The sequence below is a fragment of the Paramormyrops kingsleyae genome, chromosome 23, assembly GCF_048594095.1.
Source record: "Paramormyrops kingsleyae isolate MSU_618 chromosome 23, PKINGS_0.4, whole genome shotgun sequence".
NCBI lineage: Eukaryota > Metazoa > Chordata > Actinopteri > Osteoglossiformes > Mormyridae > Paramormyrops > Paramormyrops kingsleyae.
Genome location: NC_132819.1, coordinates 23,285,532 through 23,307,438, shown reverse-complemented (window position 1 = coordinate 23,307,438; position 21,907 = coordinate 23,285,532). Strand labels below are relative to the sequence as shown.

The following is a 21,907-nucleotide window of genomic DNA, read 5'->3' as shown; positions in this document are numbered from 1 at the left end:
ACAGTTTATTGCTATACTAAGAGCAAGACGCACTAACTAAAAATCTGCAATGTCAAGATACGTGAAGAATTAGAAATGAAATTAGCATTAATCAAACCTAGCAGCATAAAAGTTTTAAAATAATATCATATACATCCCTGACCTTAAGTGTCCCTCTCATCCCACTGTGATATTCAGGAAAATATGACAATTCTTTTAAAAACACAGATTCGACAGATTTGATAAAATGACAGATAGGAGCCAGACATATCAGCAAATATTGCAACAGCTGTTGAAAAATTACAAATTTGTTCTGCCAGTGCTGCATGTGGGCTATTTCTACAGTAGAGAAGGAAAAAATATGAAATATCATAACAATGTAATGTCTAACTGCGATGCACTGCAGGCTTACAAAGACAGCTCAATTTATACAAACAAGAAATGTATGTTGGACGAAACGTGACTTCAAATAAATAAATAAATCAGCCATTACATTTGTCTTTGACATGAACCAAAAAATTAATTGTTGGTAGAAATAAACAAATAAATCCATTGCCAAAAACCAATCAATCAATAAACAAATCTGTAGAATTAATGAATAAATAAGACTTATTTATACCAATGCTTGATTGATTGATTGATTGATCTCCAGATTTATTTACGTATTTCCTCATTTGCTTGTTGATGTTGGCAGCCCTAACCTTTTTCCAAAGCACTGTTGGTCAGGTGGACTGTACTGATCTGGGCTCCATTACCTTGGCCTTGCCAGGGTGTAAAGAAGTGTTGGCTGGCATTCTTGATTTAGGTTTTATTTATTTATGTTTGTTTATTTATACCAAAAATCTATTTATGCCTAAGATTTATTTATTTATAAAGTCTTGTTTCTTCCTCCATAAAAATGTGAAACGATTTATTTAACCTGTAAAAAGTACATTTTCACAAAGTTGTGTGGCGCTCACTTTCTGAATCACTGAAACGTAATCAAAACGATAGACACCATGTGTAAAAGGCGGGAAAACTATTTAGTCGAGTTTCATTTTATGTTAAAATTAACCCGCAAAGTGGAACCGTGCTTAAATCTGGCATTGTACCGAGACCACGTTCCGTGTTATGACGCAACCTCAGGCCTACACATCGACGCAGGTGCTGTTTGTGCAAATCAGGAAAGCGCACCTGTGAACTACCGACTTTTTTTTTTTTTTTTTTACTTATGAGGTGGTTTATGGTCGTATTTGCTTGCTTTTTTATTTTCTGGCAAGTTGTTTCTTCGTAATCTGGAGTCTAGATGGAAATGGACAGTGGATCAGCCGCAAAGATTAGGGTGAATAGCAGGTAATCCTCGCCAGTAGCCGAAATACAGCAAACCATTATCTTTTCTGTTTTTTTTTTGCGCTAAATTGAGCATCTTTTCTACGTAATTATCTAACAGCCTAAAATTCATTTTTTAAAATAAGTTATAATCCAGCTGGGGAATGGGAACAATGAGCCAATTTTCAGGGTATAAAAAGGTATAACGGAATGCCGCTTTGTCCCCTCCTATTGGAATTGTAATATCCTGCGAGTGTCTTGCGGAAGTTAATCCACTTGTTCTGCGCTTCGCATGCAGGCATGTCGTCCTACACATAGCTCACTCACCAGAAGTCCCTACAGTGCGCTTCTGAGCATGGTGATAATTCACGCAAAAGACTAACAGCGGAGTTGTGAAGTGTTTATTTGCTGGAGTGTTATCTCTTTCGCCATTAAACAGCGTTTGGGCTTTCGTGAAACATCTGAAAACGGGATGATGAACAAAATGAGCAATGTCCCACCACCCCCGTTTTCGTTTACAGAAACAACGAAACGTCTTAAAGTTCTCCAGGATTCACAGACACGATGACGCTCTTCTGCCTTGGACCCCTCTTGTTTCTGTAGGTAACAGATCGTTTCCTCGGTAATTCCCGTACTTTTCATATTTAAAGGAAAAAAGCTAAAGGGGGACATAACGGATCTGGAACAAAACGCGTGCTTGACACTCAAGTTCTTTGCTTTGTACGTTTAAATGATAACATTTCATTTTCAAAAAACAGACTTTATGATTACATTAATACCCTAATTAGAAAAGCTCCCATTCTCATGTTGGGAACGTATGCCTATTTTTCTTTACTGATTTTGCTTTTAATATTGGTAACAGAAATTTACATAGCATATTAGATTCTGCGTTTGCTTGCTAGTTTTCCATTCTTTTTTTTGAATTTCACTTGCCTTCCCTATGTTACAAGTTGTTCATTAACGTGGCACCTTATTGCACTCAGTACTCAGATATGTTAGTTTAGATCAGCCAATTGATATCTGAGCAGTATGAAATCATATGAATCCCAATGATACGTGGGTCTAATTTATAAAACAATCTCACACTCATATTTAGCTTGCTTTTAAAGTAAGCCAATATAAACTTGTTAATAATCTGTATATAGATTACATTAAACGGTCATGAAATATATATATATATATATATATATATATATATATATATATATATATATATATATATATATATATATTAATTTAGGTAAAATATTAACAAATAGTAATGAAAGTTTTCATTACATCTCCTGCAGTTTGATGGCACTGCCCCCGCTGGTGAGTTTTAGCATTGCAGCTACCACGAGGGTGCATCCCTCCACCGCCCTTCCGCGGAACCAGCATTACAGACACCGGGGAATGGTATCTGGTGTGAAGGGGAGCTGGGGTGTAAAAAAATGCGTGGAGGACAGCATTCCTCCACGTTGCTGTGCTGGGAGCCATGCAGGGACGGCATTAAACAAAGACGCTGAGCTCGCCAATAGCCATGTGTCTGATCCCACCTAGAGCGATGCATTTGTTCTCGCAGTCCTCTGCTCTCTCGTTGATCGTCCACCTCGGAGACGGCTGGGCCTGTACCAGCGAGGCCTTCGGCATATTGGAGAATGAATAAAGGATGATTTTTTTAAAAGAAAGAAGAATTTTCTATGCTTTTGTTAATTTTATTTTTCACAGAAATAATGCAAAGGCGAATGAAAGGTTTATATAGTTAAAAAAAAAACATGTATATACACATGCACTCAAGAAAAATGTAGATTTCTGGGATGGGGACCATAGGCACCTCATTCTTTGCTTTTTTTCTCTCTCAACGCGCCTTAAAAATCAACAAATCCATTTGTTCAGCAGCTGCAACTCTGTGTTAAGCTGATAACGACCTGGGCCAGCCAGGCTTTTGCTGCAAGTCAAGGCTGATAGGCCTGAATCTGTTGGCTTTTTTTTCTTCGTCCTCATTTTTTAAAAATTCAATGCTAATGAACAAGGAACGTTTTCAGAAGCCATAATGCTTCTTGTAGATCTGTCGGCTGCTATTATGACAGATGTTTCCTTGAAAGTGCTCACGACACTTGTTTTCCGTGTCTTATCTCGTGCTCCGCAGAATGCCTGCACCGAACATGATGCGATGTTTCTCCTCTTTTTTATTTTCACCGTAGCCACCGGACGGAGACAAACAGGGGAGCTGAGCAAAGGGAGAGAGTCCTGTCCAAAAAAAAAAAACACACTCGGAGGGGGAGGGAGCAGCTTTTCCTTCCTTCCTTTGCAGCCAGTTCAGTCAACCGCATTTTTTCTGATGCTCTTTGGAGAGCTTTGGCGTGTTTGCAGCCGATCAGCGGTGTATATATACATATACATATCGTTATTTATATATACGTCGTTATTTTTTATTATGACGACGCCACGAGCCGCGGTGTCCGTGCGCGGCCACGGTACCGCGAATGCCGCTCGGGGGGGAGATACGCTTGACTGTGATCAAGCGGCTCCGGACACCAGGACCCGTGGGTACCGTGACACGAGCTGCAAGGGGTCGCGCCGTTTAACGGCTCCGTGAAGCCGCGGCTCCCCGCGGCTCTTTTAAGATGATAATGATGGTGTATGTTTTTTTATGAAATGAAACCAGTTCGTGTCATTCGGGATCATTTGGCAATCAAGGTTTCTTCTCAGCGAGGGTCTCTAAACCATCTGCTTGCTTAAGCTTTTTTGAGTTTAAGTTGCCTGATTTGCCATGATGAGACCAGTTTTCTAGGTATCATACCCTCATGTATCAAAAAATGGAATATTTTTAATGAGACGATTTTTTAATGTAGTATAGTCAATGCAGTAATAATTGCTATTAGCCTATATAAATATTTAGGCCCCATCTCCAACACATTCAGATGTTTTCATTTGTCTACTGTGTATATTGAAAAGGTTTAATAGCGAGCAGCAACTTCAATTAAAAAACAATTATTGACGTGGCACCCACATAACGTGTCCCCCTACGCTTGTGAACGCCGGCCGTTTCTAATTATGGGTGATAGTCAGATTCACACAGGCATGATTTCTTTTGGAATAATACGAACAACGTTGTAAAGGTCTTTGGTATAAGTAAACCTATACGAAATATACATTGAAATACACAAAAAAACCTACCCATCCACCTTCCAAAACACACAAAAAGTAATAAAATATGCAGATCAATTTTTAAAGTTTTTGAAGTGGGGAATTCATATTAATAGCAACATTTTTTGCGTAAACAAATAAGGATAAAAGTAAAACGAGGTATTAACAGGCCTATGTAACATCATATTTATTAAAGAAAGAAAATCCGAAACGAGTATTTGCCCTTGCAGAATACTAAATGGATACAGGTGAATTACTTCCGTTTGTGCAGTGGCTGTCACATCAAATCAGTGTGGCGATAAAGAATATTTTGTTGTTAATGACCACTTCGGGAGCCACTTTGTGCTGATCGTAAGTTATTTATATTTGCATTGTTAAATCCCCATTGAAACGACACAAGTACGGTCGCAACTGGCGTGGAGCAATCAGGACAAGGCTATTAAAGTGAAAGAGGTTAAAAGGGAATGGGATTCTGAGTGGACCAACAAGTGTTTTTTCCAGTGCTGGTACATTAGATTGTTGGTTTTAGCCTTGCAACTCCAGAATATACTGTGCAAAATTAACACTCGGGGAACGGAGGTGAAAGCGAGCGCCATGTCCTGATTGGCTGCTCAGTGCGCACCTCCTGTGCACCTGCGGGGCACCCGCGTGCTGCCAGCAGTAGAAAATGCCCCTGTCCTCCATTTGGCAGTGGTCTGCCTGTGTGGTTCCTTGTGGTCTGTCTTGTGCAAAGACATTAAAGACTTTACCTACAATTTATTATCAAGGGATGATTAATAGTTGCAGGCGTTGAGACTGGAGAATGGGATGATTTTTTTTAAAATTTTGTTTAGACTCTGAAACAAGTTTCACACTAGTGTGTTTATAATAATTTTGTCTAAATCATTCAATTTGTAGAGTAATGTAAAGTTACTTGCTGCAAGAGAAAGGTGTATAAAAGGCTTTACATGAGGCTTCGTAGAGGCACAGTAAAATCCAGTCAACATTTTGACAGTTTCAAACAGCTTCTCAGCAATCAGTGATTAATGAGGCTCCCTGGAACACAGTGAGGGAGAGGGGGGGGCGATAAACGGCTGAATCGAGCTTCCTCCCGGCACGTGCGTGCGCGGCAGTGCACACAAAAACGACATCGTGCACGTGTCCTTTGAATGTCCACTCTCGGAGAGGGGGAACGGCCAGAGGCGACAGCAGATGGGGTCTGTGTTCTGCACAACGCCGCCTGAGCAGCCACCGGCTCCGTGACGTCGGATGTGCGTTGTGACTCATTTGGTATGGGATTATAAAACCACCCGCAGTTAGCCCCATCGCGCGGACAGAAAGCCGCGCAATTTAACGCGCCCCGCCCACGTCCGCATAAATAGCCCTTTTATTGTAATTCGTGTTATCGTCCACAGTGCAGGTGTTCCCCGTGAGAAAAGGAAAAAAACAGCACCAGATAATGTCAGTCTTCACCTTGTCCAAAACATTTTTTACCTTTTCATATGGGTTCGTATGAATTAAATTCCTGTCATAGGTTGTAAGTCTACTTGTGTTTGCCCAAGGCGTTAAGCAACATGATATTCCAGACATGGCAATAATGTTATGCACTGAGAACAGAAGAAATGCAGCCAAATTCGTTATGGGAGGTGGGTGGGTGGTACTTCTGGGTTCATATTACCAGACTCAGATGTGGGGGGTCTTTGATGGGTCATCTCTGTGACTGCTTCGGACATAAAGGTATTAACGGCTGCCGCTGCTACTGTATCCTCCTGGGCCACCGTTCAAAACGCCTCTTTCCTGCTTTATTCTTCTTGCGAACGCTGCCACGCGTTTACGTGCAGCCCCCAAGGAAGATGTAATACGAAACACAAATGAGGCCTGTAGTTCCCTCCTGTGGTCCTACTTTAACAATGAGCGTTCAAAGCTAGAGGGCTTTTGCAAGACATATTGATTAAGCATGAAGCAGATTAATTTTTAGAAACTTACTGTGCCTACCTTTGTGATAATAAATTGGTACATATGACACCCAGTGTTGGGAGGGTGGAAAATCTAGTATGGAAATACAGTTTGGAAACCCCATTGTCTGATGAAAAAAGTCAAGATTTTTGGAAATATATAGACTGACATAAGTAGCCGAGTCTCTACATTAGGCTCCTGTGAAAGATCTAAAAACTAAACTCATCTGAACACTTGATATTTATTGATGGAAAAATTTTAGTCAGGAGTTGGATCTATGGTTTGGCCATGCCCCCCCCCCATCAAATATGAGGCCACCCCAGTTGCCACCCCTCACCAAAACATAAAAATGAAATATGGAGCATTTAATTCTGTAAAGCAGAGCTGTCCAACCCGCCGATCAGACGACGACGGCGTGTCTCCAACTCCGCCTCAAATTAATGGATAAACCTAGCGATCGGAAAAATGCACCCCCCTCCCGGTCAGCAAGATATACCAAGGGAGACCCCCCCGTTCAACAAAATATTACCCCATTGCCAACTCAGTAAAATCATTGGGTCTAATCTGGCCACCCCATTGTACAAGGTCTGGCTATGTCCCTGTTTCTAGTTAATATCTTTTCACTCACAAGTTACTCAAAGTTTAATTAAAAATAAAAATGCTTTACTACTGCAGAGTTATTAGTAATTAAAATGGGTAAGTTTTTTTGCTTTGGAGCGCAGTCACCAGTCACGCTTTTGGGTAGCAGCATTGGTTTTTAAACAGACTCTTTTTTTCGGTTTTATTTTTGAACTCGTCATTAGTGGAGGAAGTGTCTGGCTGGTATTCTCACAAATCCTCCGCTGTCTAGTGATGCATGAGATGGGGCCACCTGGCTGAGATGGGGCACAATCCAGGAGCTGGAGCTCCAGCAGCTGACTAGCTACGGATAGTAGCGTACTGATTGGCCACGCTTTGTTTTTTCAACCCGCTTTATATTTTTTATTTCATAAAGAATAAATGCAAATCAGCCCTTGACGCGCTAATGCATAGTAGGAGGGGTTGTGGTCTCAGTAGAGGCGAGGGTATGATGGGGGGAAATACTGAACTGTTTTTTCGTCAACAGTAACATGTGCGCACGTCGTCAAAGTGCATTGCCCGCTTTAAAATGCCGCTCAGCAAAGGTTTGTTGTCAAATGTGATTTGGATTATATGTAACGTAGCTACACCCTGGAATCTCACTCAACAAGTGCACAGATGTGTCTGCTTGCATATGTGGGCATATTTTAATGTTTAAATATAGAGGTTGCCTTAATAAAGGGTAAAACCAATTTGCTGCAGAATTTCGCCAATTTACAGCAGTATTTCCTAAAGGACATTTATCCAACTGCAATATTATGCCTCTAATGAAATGTTGCCCTTGTGAGACTCTAAATACCTTTCCCAGAAAACAAAGAATATTCAGGCTGACAGAGAACATAGTGATTTTATGCTACAGCAGATGCTCTCATCTTAGCCTTACTTGTTCTTATAGAAACACTATGTTTAACACTGTTAGTCTTCTTGTTTTATTTCTGTAAATGTGGGTAGAGATAATAATTGGAAAACATATTTAAGGGTGATACATACATAAGTCTAAGTATATAAGTATCCTATTTGCAGCCAACATACTCTAAACATATCCCAGCTAAAACAGCCCGTATAAGTGTGAATAATGACGTACAAGCAGAAACTGCCCCACAATAAAGCCATTAGAGGGAAATATGGTTGGGTTAACAGGCATAACAGACTGTAGATAAGCTGCCTGCCGTGGCATTTCAGATATTTTAACCAGATGGCTTTGTGATGGCCTGCTTGCCTGTAGTACCCCTGGGGCACGTACTACTGGCCAGTGTCGTCTTATAAACACAGCAAAGCACTTAAATCACAATAAGCATTGTCTGCGGGACAAATTGGTGATTACTAAATGAAAAACGCACCATCTCAAGGTTTATGAGATTTGAGAATATAATTAAAACCATAAGTACTCCTACAAGTTGCCCGAGTCTACCGCAGTGTGGGAGTTTAATAATTGCTTTGCCGAAGTATAAGTCGTGAGTTTGGAAAAATAGAAGAAAACACCAAGGTTGCATAATAAAACATAAAATTAGCTGGATTTAAAATATGCTGTAGGGAAATTGTGTCATTTTGCACTAGAGGCAGAGATTGACTGAATTTTACCTATGTATGATTTACTGTATTTCCAGTTATTATATGAAGTATTTTCTATATAATTTTATATAAAGAAGCAAGATTAAAGACATGTGATAAAAACAATAAATGAAGTACTGTTCTAAAATACGTATACATATTTCTTTTTTTTCCCCCATTGCTCTGTTTCACTGAGACCTTTGTGCGCGCTCCCGAGTCCCCTCACAACATTCGCTCGCTCTCACGCTCGCTGACGGAGAGTTCAAAGGTCACGCCGAGTCCGCAGCGAGGCTTCGGCACTCTGGTCACGTGTTCAATCAGCTGTTTCCTCCCGACGTCCGCCTGACTGGGGAGTGTTTACATTCAGTGTAATCCCGAAGCGGTAGCCGAGGGACCGCATGAATTACCAAGGTAAAGACGACATACGCCTAAAAAGCGGAGGGACTGAGGGAACAACGGTGCTAGTGCGGACGCTGCTTGTTCGCTGTTAGTGGACGCGCATGTATCGCTTTTTAAACGTGTTTTCGTGTGGGGAGCGTGAGGGCCTGGGAAGTCGGCGGATTCTCTTCCTGGTTTTACTGTATGCTTAGCGAAAGGGCTGCAGAGGCAGAAAGGTGACGTGATAGCGGTTTAAAACGCATTCACGCAAATCTCTCTCCAAAGTCCTGTTTTTTTTAAAAAACATCAAGTGTACAGACAGGAACGGTTTGTTTACGGATTAAAATACATTTAAGATAGCGTTTTTAACGCTTTGGGTATAATATCATTACAGGCTATTTAGCTGTATGCTAGGCAAGGATGCGAGTGTAATATATATTACATGGTTCTTACTGAGTATGTAAGGTAATAACTTTTTATTTTGTGTAATTAGTCTTCCAGTGTTAGCCTTCTAGTGTTTACAGAGACCTTTGGAGGATTGTGCTCTAGTTTTGTCCTACATGTTCACACAAAAAAACCGAGCATTTTTCAAGCCGCCTTTTAAAATAAGAATTTTAAATATGAATCAAGTGTGATTTGATTTTATTAGGCAGGACGGTGTGATTTTCGTTTTGATGTATAATGTCATTCAGCTACTATAAAAGTGTAAAACCTTTCTTCCCAGTGACTGGGTATTACTTCACTAGTTGTTAAATAAACATAGTCTCAGATGGCAAAATATTTCTCATTCCCAAATACTTAGTTAAGTAACTGACTAATTTTGGTGAGTGCCTCTCACAGATTACACCCTGGAGCAGAATCATATTGCTTTTGGCCTTCTGAATTCTTACAACATTGTCAGCTTAGGCCTCAAGATTTTACAAGGACTCCTTGAATAGTTTAGAAAAGGGTAACTTGCTATGCATCCTGTCATATATTTTATAATTTTGGATTCGATTTAAAAAACTGAATGCAAACTATGCCAGAATACCTGCAGTGAAGTGCAGGTCCCCCCGCCCCCCCATGTGACTCTGTCCTGAATCTCTCTGATTGGCTGGGGAAGGGAGGACATGTGACATTGCTTGAAGGCTTTTTGAACATTGCGTTGTTGTGTAATGACCTACGTACTGAAGTCATTTTTTTTTAGCTTTTCCCTTAAAGCTTTTAAGATACAGACCATTTCTTGTTCCGTAAAGGCTTCACTTTTCAAAGAGCATCATATGACTGGACTTTGAAGGGATGCATATTTAGCCAGTGCATTACAGTAGGCTGCTCAGCAGTGGGGTTTTGCGACATATCGTTCTACACATTTTAAATACATTATTCACCTTATCCCCTGACACAGTAGATGAAGTGACATGCCAGGTAAAGGTGGGATTAAGGTGTGAGAGAAAAACCCTGACAAAGCAAAAAGGTAAATCCATTACATTTAAATTGAAGATACTCCTACTTTGTAAACTTTAGAGATGTCACTTTATGATTTTTTTCCCCCCTCTTGTGCCAGACCCTGTCATGGCACAGCAGAGATGGATGTTGACCTTTGTTACTCCGCCCTGTAACTGGCCGCTTTATTTTACTGGCTGTGCACCGGACAAAAGCCTCTGTGTTTCTGTGCTGGTCGTTCCCTACCAGCTACTTTGGCTCCTTTTTCCATTGCCGGCCTGTTCGCCTTTACAGTTTTGCTCGTCAGATACTGTGTTTCATGGTAGGAGCTGGCAGTTTACAATTGCATTTGAAGTTAATAGTAATAATTCCAGCCTGTGTTTTTGATGTTGGGACAGGGGCCCCCTGAAAAGGGAGCCACTGCACTGTGTATTTTCCGGTCTCTCTTCCCCTGAAGTTGCATGCATATATGCTTGAACACTCATCTGAATGTCTTCAATGCCATGTGAAAAGTCAGTCACAAAATTACAATTTACTTTGGACAGAGCTAACATTAGGATGGTAAAATGACTTCTAAGCAGCCGCATTGTTTCTCTTTCTGAGCTGCTTCTCAATAGCGCACAACACAGGCCTTAATTCTAGGTTGGTGATAAAAAATTTATAGAAATGACCAGCCCTACATGCTGCTGTTCATGAAAGCATGTTTGAGTCAATCAATATATTAGGTGGGAAGCTATACCCCGTATCTTCTGCTAATTGAATTCCTTCTCCTCTGTATGTGTTAATGATTTACATGGTTAGCCTCGTCTGATTAATTGCTGGTGTTGTAATTCTTAGGATGAATACATACATTGTAAAATGGTAAGACTAATCTGCCAAATGGGACTTTTGTAGAAAAAGTGGAGATGCATTGTATCCATCCATCCATCCATCCATCTTCTGTAATCGCTTGTCCTATTCAGGGTCGTGGGGGGTCCAGAGCCTATCCCGGAGGCTGTGGGCACAAGGGGGGGAACAATCCAGGATGGGGCTATACCCATTCAAAAAAAAAAAAAAAAAAGTAAAACAAGCAGTCGTGATGATGATGATTATAATTATTATCATCTGTCGAGGCCTTGTCTTAAGGTGCCTTAATGTCACAGTGTTACACATGTTATTAATCTTTCTTTATTTATGGAGAAATAATATTCCCATTATGATGTTTTCATTCCAGAAGTGCTTCTCTGCTCTTTAACCTTCACCAAGATGTTGCCTCCCTGACTGATAACATTAGTTGTACTCAAAATGCTCAAAGCATTTTGCTTCAGGATTTTAGCTGTATTTGTCCTTGAGCAATTAGCCTGTGAAATTTTCGTTTGTTGGGGAAGACCCTAGGTCATATGTTTTAAATGATTTAGCTGTTAAAACAAATACCTTTGTGAATTTCAAACATGGCACATTTTAGCAGCCAATAACGTAATAACTACCAATAACATAATAACTACCAATAATTTAATAACATGCCAATAACATAATAAATTTCTCCATTCTTAATGTAATTAAAGTCAATAATAACTGGCCAATAATGCAATAACTTACATTATTGGCAAAAAAGTTATTGCATTGTTGGTTCAGAAAATGTATTAGATTATTGGCCAGTTATTGCATTATTGACTTACATTAAGAATGGAAAAATTATATTATTGGCAGTTATTACATTATTGGCTTCTATACAACATATGTGTGGGGGCTTTATATGACTCAGTCTCCTCATGAAACCTCAGCGTCTTCCGTTCATAAGTTGACTTGAAGAACGTGTTTTCCTGTGGTATCGGAAAGCCTACGTTGTTACTGTCTGTGTAGTATCTATATATTCTCATGTAGTATCAGAGATGGCCACTTTGGGCCTGTACCTAGGTTAGCATGTTCTTCAGCTGAATCTAGGCCTCTGCTTGTTATAACAATGGTAAAACTGAGGAGGATTAAACAAAAGTATTTTAATATGGCTTAAACTAGTTCATTATGAGTTGCAGTTGTTTTCGATTTAGGTCCCCGGGGAATGCTCATCAGTTAAATGAATTCATACATCTAGAAAATGTTTCTGTATAGACAAGCTTTTGATTTACAGGCTGAATTTTAAAACATGAGCCCATATGTTTTTTGTCTCTCTTAATGCAGGAAGTTTAAAGGAAAGCATCTTTTAAAGAGCTATTGGTTCAGGATTGAGAAAGGATGAGGGTTCCACTGTGTAGCAGCTGGTGCGAGAGTCATCACAGAGAAATGGCCTGAAGTTTGCTTGTATATCACTGGAAAAGCGCAACAGTCACTTAAATTTAGTGGTTAGTCGCTCACATTTTGCTGTTGGATTAGCCGCATACTGTCTGACTTTCCCCTTTATGTTTGGTTTTACACACGTCCATCTTTTTTGAAATGGGTTAAATCATGAGGATCTTTTAATTTTTATTGCAGTGCTGGGATATAATTTCATTTTTCAGTTTATGATCGTGTCTTCCTAATTCTAAGTTATTACAGCATGAGTGTAATTTCACTTGGCCTTAGAGGACTCCGTTGTGGTCTCTCATGATTTAACTGATAAAAAGCCAAAGTTGCAATACTTATTTGTTTATTAAAGAATCCTAGGTGGGGTCATTTACCTTGTTAATATTTGCAAAGATAAATGAAGCATGCTTTTAAAAAAAATGGTAATTGAAGGATGTGGTGTCTCTGTTTTGGATGAAGTTCTCTATTTTGTGTGTAGTTCTCCTTGTAGCCCAATCTGTGCATCCCTTAGAGGACTGTGTTGAATCTGTAATTTTATTTTCGCAATTCAGGTTTGAAGTTGATCAAAGATATTGCAGAAATATGTGTGTTACCCAGGGAATTGGTTTAGGCAGTCCTCTTCGGTTGGGTTACAAAATGGCAATAAGAAACTGGCAGTTACAGGGCTGGCTAATGAATGCCTGGTATTTACAGCTGTAGATGTTGCTTGTCATTACTGCATCAAATTCAGATATATGACAGTGTTTCATACCACGATCAGATCGCAAGCCTCTACTCTTGTCTCATGCAATGAAAAATATGGCAAGCTGAATGGGAGAAAACTATCAGTAACAAACTTTACCAAAGCAGTCCAATTCTTGGAAAGATGGTGAAAGTAACTTAAAAAATTGTTGAGGCCAGGTCATCTACCTGAGGTGTTGTATAGGGCATACCATGCTGACTCGTGTTTTTACTTGTAGATGAAGATTTGCCTGTATGCCCTACATGTAACACTCCTTTAATTGTTAAACACGTTTCGTTGTATTGTCCTTCTTTTAACTCCTTTAAGCAGAGACATTTACTGACTCTTTAAAAGAGATTTTTGGTAAAATTCCGTAAAATGCTTTTTTGGATTGTTTTTATTGAAGGCTAATATTGGGCTTCTTATTTAGATCATTTTAACAATTTGTAGCGTTTTATTGCTATGTAGTTTTTACTTTTGTGGTTCTTCGCTCTGTTTTAATACCCTTATACTCTCGCCATGAATATGTCCTCCTTGCTGTCATAGTGTTAACAATCAGCATAATCCTTCAGTCTTGTCATTACTGAAAGCTATTTACAATGTTCTGCTTTCTCACATTTTAAAATATTTCCTGCACTTTGGCTGAATTTTCTAGAAGATAACGTTCATTGCTGAATAGTGTCCTTCCTACAGTGGGACTTGAGGTACTTAACTGGGAACCAGAAAGTATGTTCTGGTGCCAGGTGTCCTGGGTCATGTTTACTTTTGAATTTGAATTAATAAGGCTGTGGGCCAGTTCTGCCCCTACTAGCTTCAGTGTGTCTTGCAGGCTAGATAAATCAATTGTACTCCATCTCTTATTTAGTTCTACGCTCTTCTGCAGAAAGGTGGGACTAAGGTGGCCCTCTCATTCTGTTTCATCCTGATGGTTTTAGCATTTGTTCAAACATTTGTATGCACTACTGGAAAGTTCAATCGGCGTGATCCCTAATGGGGAGGGCCATTCTTGTGATGTTGAGTAGGTTAGCATACGTACTCGTGATTCCCTCTGTTTAACCTTTAACTGAGCAGGCCTGTGTCCCAGAATGCAGTCTGATTATTATGCTGCTCGTTTTGTATTACGTTTGCGCACTTGTTTTAGGACCATAAACAAAACCGTAGTATGACACACATCCAGCACTCTACAGCTAAGCGCTAACTCTTCAGTGAGCATATTTCCCTCCTTGCTTGGTACCACAGTCGGTGTGCAAAGTCCTGCCAACATGTGGAGAAATTTGAGGGTCCTGCTGCTGGGACCGGCTGGGGTTTAAGGCACTTGCACGTGGTTCTGGGTGTTTACTGTATGATCCCACTCATTGCTAGCCGATGCAGACTTTCCCTGGTACTGCCTCATTAGTTTTTGAATCGGTAGCCTTTTTGGGGTTCCAAGAGTTGCAGGAAGTTTGGGTTTATTGCTTAAGAGGATAATCAACCACCTGATTCACCCGATTCTTGACGGTGTGAGACTATAAGGAGGCAGTACAGGATAAAAGTGCTGCGTCTCAGGAGCTCTGTAGTCCTACAAAGACCTTCTGTGCTAAGAAAAAAGTTCCCGCAAAGCCTTGTTGCTCATTTATCATTTATACTCTACAGTGTTTTGATTTGAAAATTTTTCATAGTTTTGTTGCAAAATTCATCTGTAAGCAGCTAAGTATGTATAGCCAACAGCTGGTCTTCTTGAGTTTGAATTTTTTGGAATTTCAAATATTGTTTTTCCTTTTATCATTTAATCACATGTGTGTGCATCGTAAGCCCCTCTGTTCATCCTACTGAAAAACAGGAGGAATGCCACCGGGTCCTGCAGATGTAGTGTACTACACGTCAAAGCTCTGCTCAAGGGTGGGGATGTGACACCTTGGAGCCATGGACAGGGACATAAATAATGCTAAAATGGGGAGATTTTGGACAGAGCCCTAAGAATCAGGGCCAAGGTGAGCAGTTATTGCCTTAGAGATCTGCAGATGTTGCTATTCATAGTGATTTCAGTGTTCAGTTGTTCGTTTATACAGCTGGACTGAATGAGGGAGTCTAACATAGGGGTCATGCTGTTATCCACAGTACGTTACCCTTCATGTAAATTAGTTAGAAAAATAAATGTTGAATGAAATTCAAAACGGAATCCCGCAGTAGAAATATCTCAATAATTTATTAGGAAGTATACACAGATATTATTTTAAAAAATGATGCCGTGTCCTGGAGCATTACCGCTACCCACATCACCATTACACGCAGCAGTGAGAAATCGGCTCCCGCCGCGAAAACGGGCTTTTACGTTTTCGTCACTGGAAGCTTGTCTCGGCTGCAGCCAATCCCATTAGTTCCGTTGCTGTGCCATTTGTTTCCGTGACTACTTGTTTGGGCGTGCCCGTGGAATTATTTGTCCGCCGATTTTTATTTATGCGTTTCATTATTTATTTATTTGATTATTTAGTAAATTATTTATCCGTTGAATTATTGATGTCTCCTCATGACGCGTTTTAAATTATGTATAATTTCATTTTGAGTTTATTGCGTTTTCTATGCCGCTTTGTCGCGGAGCGAGATTGGCTTTTTTTTTTTTTTCTTCCTTAGTCATAAGAGGAAATTACACCCCACCTCCAAGGCCTCTGTGTGTTCATTGAAGTGGAGATTGAGAAGTTCCACCTGCAAAATTATTTGCATTGATCCTGTTCTCAGATTTTACAATAAAATGCTCATAGCCTTCCGTAAAGTGGGCCCAGTATGGGATTTACAATGCTAAGTAATCCATTAGCGAGATATCTGATTGGGAAAATTGCCAACTGTCAACTCTAGAGTATGACACGTACTGTATGGGATGTATAGCTACTAACCCTAACCTGCTTGCCTATTGCAAAGTATGGTAAATATAATGGATTTGCTTTAATTGGAGGTTGTCGTCATGAATTTGATCAACAGGTTACTATTAATAGAACTGTATGCAAAATCATCATCTGCTTCCAGGACAATCTCTTACTTACGCAGTTGCCTTGGAAGCAATAGGAGTAGAATGTTGCAGTCACACGACTGCGTGTTGTTTTAAAGAATGCTGTTGATGCTGTAGAGAGTCTGGTAGGACCTTCGCCTGTGTTATTTAGTTTTCTGTCAATACATTGTGCAGAAACGCAGCATGGACCAGATGGCAGCTTCACCGGGTTTGCCTTCCACTGGCGGTTAGGAAGGTTCTTCGTGTACTTTCCGGAATCCAAGTAAATACTCCTTATAAGCCTTTAAAAAGTCCTGAGTAACCATCTGAAATGATTTCCCCATCTTTGTGACAATCCATATATGTATGGTTAGATTTTTCTTTTTCCATTTCATGGTCGTTAAATGTAGACATGCTTTCTGTCCATGTTACCTTCATGTATAAGTTTTTGCCTTATCTTGTTGGGGGGGGGGTTCACTCCTGAAATCATTATTCTTTGTCTGGCCCTTCATGACTTAGTGATGTTTGGATGAGCGAAGGGATCAGAGTTCTGTTGTGTAACCAGGGGATTTGACATTTCTGTTATGATTAGCTAGAGACCCTGTGCTATGGAGGATGAAACGTGACTTAAAAATAAATAAATCAACCAATAAATAAATAAGTACTTGGTAGAGATAAAAATAAATCCTTGCCATGAATTGATTAATTAATCAATTAAAAGAATTAATTAATTAAAAATATTTATGGCAACGATTTATTTATCTATTCAATTATTTATTTCCAGATTTATTTATTTACGGATTTCTTCATCTGTATGTTAATGAGATGGGCAGCCTTAACCTTTTCCTAAAACACTATTGGTCAGGTGGACTGTGCTGATCTGTGCCTCATTACCTTGGCCTTGCTTGGATGAGTAGAAATGCTGGCATACTTGTTAGCTAATGACAACTAGCATAAAAACAATTTATGAGCTCCATCAAAGCCAGTACTGTCTCTGTTGTTAGGCAAAAAGGAACAACTTGTCAGTGAAACATTGTTTTGCCGCTTTTCCACTGCCTCCAAGAACCTAGCTGAACCTGAACCGCATCACAAACCGGTACTTTTCCATTGCAAAGTATGCGAGCGGTTCCTGAGCCACATCCGAGCCGTAACCGCACTGACATGGCTCTGCTTAGCAGCAGGGCTGAAAGCGTGACCAAACCAAGCTGTTTGCATCACTACCATCTGATTAGTCAAAATGCATGGAGATACCGGTGTTCTGTGCATGGATTATTTGAAGGAAAAAGTGTACATCCTATATATTCATTATTAGTAGTATCTCACACCGCACTGCATTCCCGAAAATTCGCAACTTGTAAAGTTCCAACCTCCTACTTGAAAAAGTACTATAGAACAGCTGAACAGAATGGATTCGTAATGCACATTTACACTAACAAATGCTAATTCTGCTAGCATTTGATACTCGCATAATATGGTAGTTCTCACAGGCGTATTAGCGGAAATTAGCACACAGTAAAAATAATAATAATTACACATAGTAAATCACGATGTGCACCGTGTGAAGAGTAAATAAGCATGTCTTCGGTTTTATGTCACTGGCGCTTTGCGCTCTCCAAACCCAGTAACACGTTTATTGTGTTGACCCTTCTGTGCAGTGGAAAACCAAAGGGAGCTGGAACCGTGCTGTAACTAATCTCTCGGGTATAGGCTGGTTCCAGTTTGCAGGTGGAAAAGCTCCATTTGATAGTTTAGCAACATGTCCATCTGTAAAACCACAATTTAAGTAACTGTACAGTAACTGTATGATTTAGGCTCTCAATATACCAACCAGTAAGTATGCAAGGAAAAAAAAACAAACAGTGGTCATATACTTTAAACAATGAATACACTTATTAATTTGCACTATTTACAGATATTCATGGTGTGGTACAAAGCATGCCAAGTAACCACATAATTAGTCTTGCTGACCAACCCAACTGGCCAATTGTGGACAGTGGGTGGGATCAGAGCAAACAAAAAAGTTCACCTCAGGGGCCCCTGCACAGACAGTGCACCCAATCAGTGATCACCACTTAAACGGTGTTGTATTGCTAAAACAATACTGATTTTGTTTGAAGAATCAGACCACCTAGTGTTTAAGCTGGTTAGCCACTTCCCTTAGCATGATAGATGGTGGTTACCTTGTGGAAGCAATTACATGTCTGGAGACTAGTTAAGACCACTAGTCAATCAGTTACTATTGCTTCTCCCTGGTTTGCCTTCCTGGCTAATAGTGCATTTAGAAAAAGGTTAGGGCAGCCTACCTCATTAACGTACAGACGAACAACGGAGGGCTACAAGAATGATTCCTGGTCTTAGAGGAATGTCTTATGAGGAGAGGTTAGCTGAGCTGAATCTGTTTAGCCTCGAGCAAAGGAGACTAAGGGGGGACATGATCCAGGTCTATAAGATTCTAATGGTTCTGGATGCTGTTCAGCCAAATGGCTATTTCAATATTAGTTTAAATACTAGAACTCGTGGCCATAAGTGGAAATTAGCGGGAGAACATTTTAAAACAAATTTGAGGAAGCACTTCTTTACACAGCGTGTAGTTAGAGCATGGAATAGTCTTCTTGCTAGTGTAGCAGAAGCTAAAACCCTGGGTTCCTTTAAATCAGAGCTAGATAAGATTTTAACAACTCTGAGCTATTAGTTAAGTTCTCCCCAAACGAGCTTGATGGGCCAAATGGCCCCCTCTCGTTTGTAAATTTCTTATGTTCTTAAATAAATCTGGAAAAATATAAATCTTATTTATTCTACAGATTTATTTATTTATTCATTTATTTATAGTTTTTTTTTTCTTCTATTTCTACCAACCATTTATTTGTTTATTTATGCATGCATGTCAAAGACTTCCTTTTTTGGTTGATTGTTTGTACGTCACGTTTCGTCTTCTATACTTTGCACCAGTTTAATGTTCATTATAAATGTCTCTATGGAAGTCTATAGTGAAATGCTGCATTATTTCCACATGAATCTGTTTCATTCATTTGGCAGTAGTTTTAATGGAACTTAGTTTGGCATTACTTTTTAATGCGGTTGAAATTGTGATTGTTAGGATTCTTATATTTTTAATAAAAGAAGGTTTTGATTTGATTTTTCTAACCTATACAGAGCAGCATGTACCAGTTACATAAGCATGTTTATTCATAAGAGTCAAATCAATGGCAAGAAATTTATTTGGAATAAAAGGAAATTTTTCATTTTTAATGAATCTTGTGAGTTTGCCAAACAATTGTTAAATAAGTTACCTGACAGCGATCAGAATTTTTTACGACCCATCATGAAATGAATAAATTGGCTGTGTGCTCTTGCCTTCTTCTTTATACAGTGTGTCTGTGCGTTAATTCTACACCAGAAATATTTTTGCTCCCTGCACAGGTTTCGCATGAGCCGTATGCCTGCAATATAGCTTAACTGTCATTTTTCTGTGAGAAATTGTCCGCTTTTTTATTTAAAAATGTGTGAAACTGTCTTTGTCAAAGAAGAAATGAGAGCAATGGTAAATCGACAAAGCTGTTGTAAAACACGTTTCTGTCTTGTGAACTTCTGCTCCCATAATGAAGCATTCATTATGATTATTTTATAGGGCTGAAATTTTTTAAAAGTACAAGAATGCATTACTCTCCGTAATGAACAGATGTTGTGGCAACAAGCGCATACATTATGCATTAAAATTTATTTCTATTTTGATTGTAGATGCTGATTTATTGAGACAAGGAGAGTTCACTGCAGTAATGGATTTAAGATATGCCTTTGTTGTATTATTTACATAATTAATAAGGGGAAGTAAACATATTGTGTGAGTTATACTTTGTATTTATAAATGCAGAAGTATACTAGCTAGGATAATAAATACAGCTTGGTTCATTAAACCTAAAATCGTGCTGTGTTATTTAATTATGAGACCTATAACTTTTAAGAGAAGAGTATATCCCTTTCAAAAATAATTCAGCTTTTGAGGGCATTTGCAGGGCTTCTATAATGCAATAATATACCAAATTCCATAAATTACATTGTTTTCTTCACAATTTAACTGCAACGGAATTTTGCAGAAATTCCTGCTGTGCTTCTCCAAAGGGGAACCTGGACTCGGACACTTGACCATGACATTTTGGAGCAGTGATTCTCAAGCCTGTCCTTGGGGACCCCAGACAGTCCCCAATTTTGCTTCCCAGTACACCTGAATAAAAAAAAATCAAACAGATAGAAGCACTGAATACACTGGTTACAGGTTTGTTGGGAGCTGAGAGGGAGCAAAGATATGGACTGTCTGGGGGGGGGTCCTCGGGTCCTCGGTTGAGAAACAATGCGTTGCAGCACGTATCTATGTGCATTCCAGCATTGACATTTTTCTTCTTTCTGATTTCGCCATTTCAGCACAGATAGCCCACTGAGCCACACGCTGCCCCTAAGCCGTGTGCCTGTAATCACAAGGTCGCCGGTTCAAGCCCAGCACGTCTGCGGGTCCTTGAGCAAGGCCCTTAACCCCCAGCTCCCTGGGCGCCGCTACAGGTGGCTGCCCTTCGCGGACAGCTTGCTCTACAAAGAGCAAGTTCAGGCAGGCGTAAAAAGAATTTCCCCACGGGGATTAATAAAAGTGTCAATTATTATTATTATTATTATTATTAGATATCATAGGCCTGACCTAGCCGAAAGTTTAGTGTCCAGCATTGATGGTAATTGCGTCACCGTGAATCTCTGGGAGCCTCTTTGGTAGCGTCCCATCTTACCACAACGCAAACTTACTATGCCCGAAACGACTGCTCGCAGAAGAATCCCGAAAGCTGGGTACGCTCCCGTGTTCCCGACTTGGCCGAACGGGCCCCTGGCTGCTCGAGGAAGGATGAGTAATATGAAGACACAGCGTCTGTAAATAATTGATTCCAGCCCGGAGGATGCCAGGGAGCAGAGCGAGAGACCAATAAATCATGTGTACCTCTGTCGCTCGTCGCTTTCAATTATTCCTGAAGGTTTTGTGACAAAGCGACGCACCTGCCCCGCTGGCCCCTCCAGCCTCTGTCCGCATTCTCGTCCTTAACGGGAAGTTCATGTAGAGCCGCTGATCTGGTTGTTCCTCTTAAATTCGCACGCCACCTTAATCCTGTTCTTGCAGCTTCTGCTAGACGGCTCCAGTTCTTTACAGGCATTTTATTTTTTTCCTTTATCTGCAGGCGTTTGGTGCTTTCGTATACACTTTGCAGAAGCTTTTTGTCTAAAATGAGACACAGTTTGAGAGGGTAGGACCTTGCTCAAGGGCCCAATGGTGAAATCACTCTGTCAACAATTCAATTTGAACCAACGACCTGTTCATGGCCGCATCATCTTAACCTACTGAGCCACACATCATGTTTAATAAAAGAGGTGTTCCGTCGTTGTCCCAGAGAGTTCCTTAAGTTCTCCTGACTATTCTGGGTTGGAGGGGTTGGGTGCACTTAAGATAGATACAGGCTGGTTTATTGTTCCTCTCCCCTTATCCATAGATGGACTTCAAACAGGGAATGGGACATAGACCGAGCTGCCCTGTAGTGACACAGTGGAAGAAGCAACAGATGTTGACGTTGATGTGAATTTCCCGCTATGAAATGAGAAGCACTTCCTCTATT

The 21,907-nt window shown here is 40.0% G+C and overlaps 1 protein-coding gene and 1 long non-coding RNA gene across 2 annotated transcripts in view; both read left to right on the top strand.

The window, feature by feature from the left end:
- Positions 1 to 1,112: 1,112 nt before the first annotated feature.
- LOC111842840 (uncharacterized) lies at positions 1,113 to 2,928 on the top strand. The gene is made up of 3 exons (XR_002838005.1): positions 1,113 to 1,311; positions 1,809 to 1,886; positions 2,577 to 2,928. It is a non-coding gene; the product is annotated as an uncharacterized lncRNA (long non-coding RNA).
- Positions 2,929 to 8,817: 5,889 nt separating this feature from the next.
- The window catches only part of tbc1d5 (TBC1 domain family, member 5), a 54,139-nt gene continuing 41,049 nt past the window's right edge, over positions 8,818 to 21,907 (top strand). The window contains exon 1 of the mRNA XM_023809792.1: positions 8,818 to 8,931. The gene's annotated coding sequence lies outside the window, so the exon portion shown is untranslated. The remainder of the gene's footprint in view (positions 8,932 to 21,907) is intronic.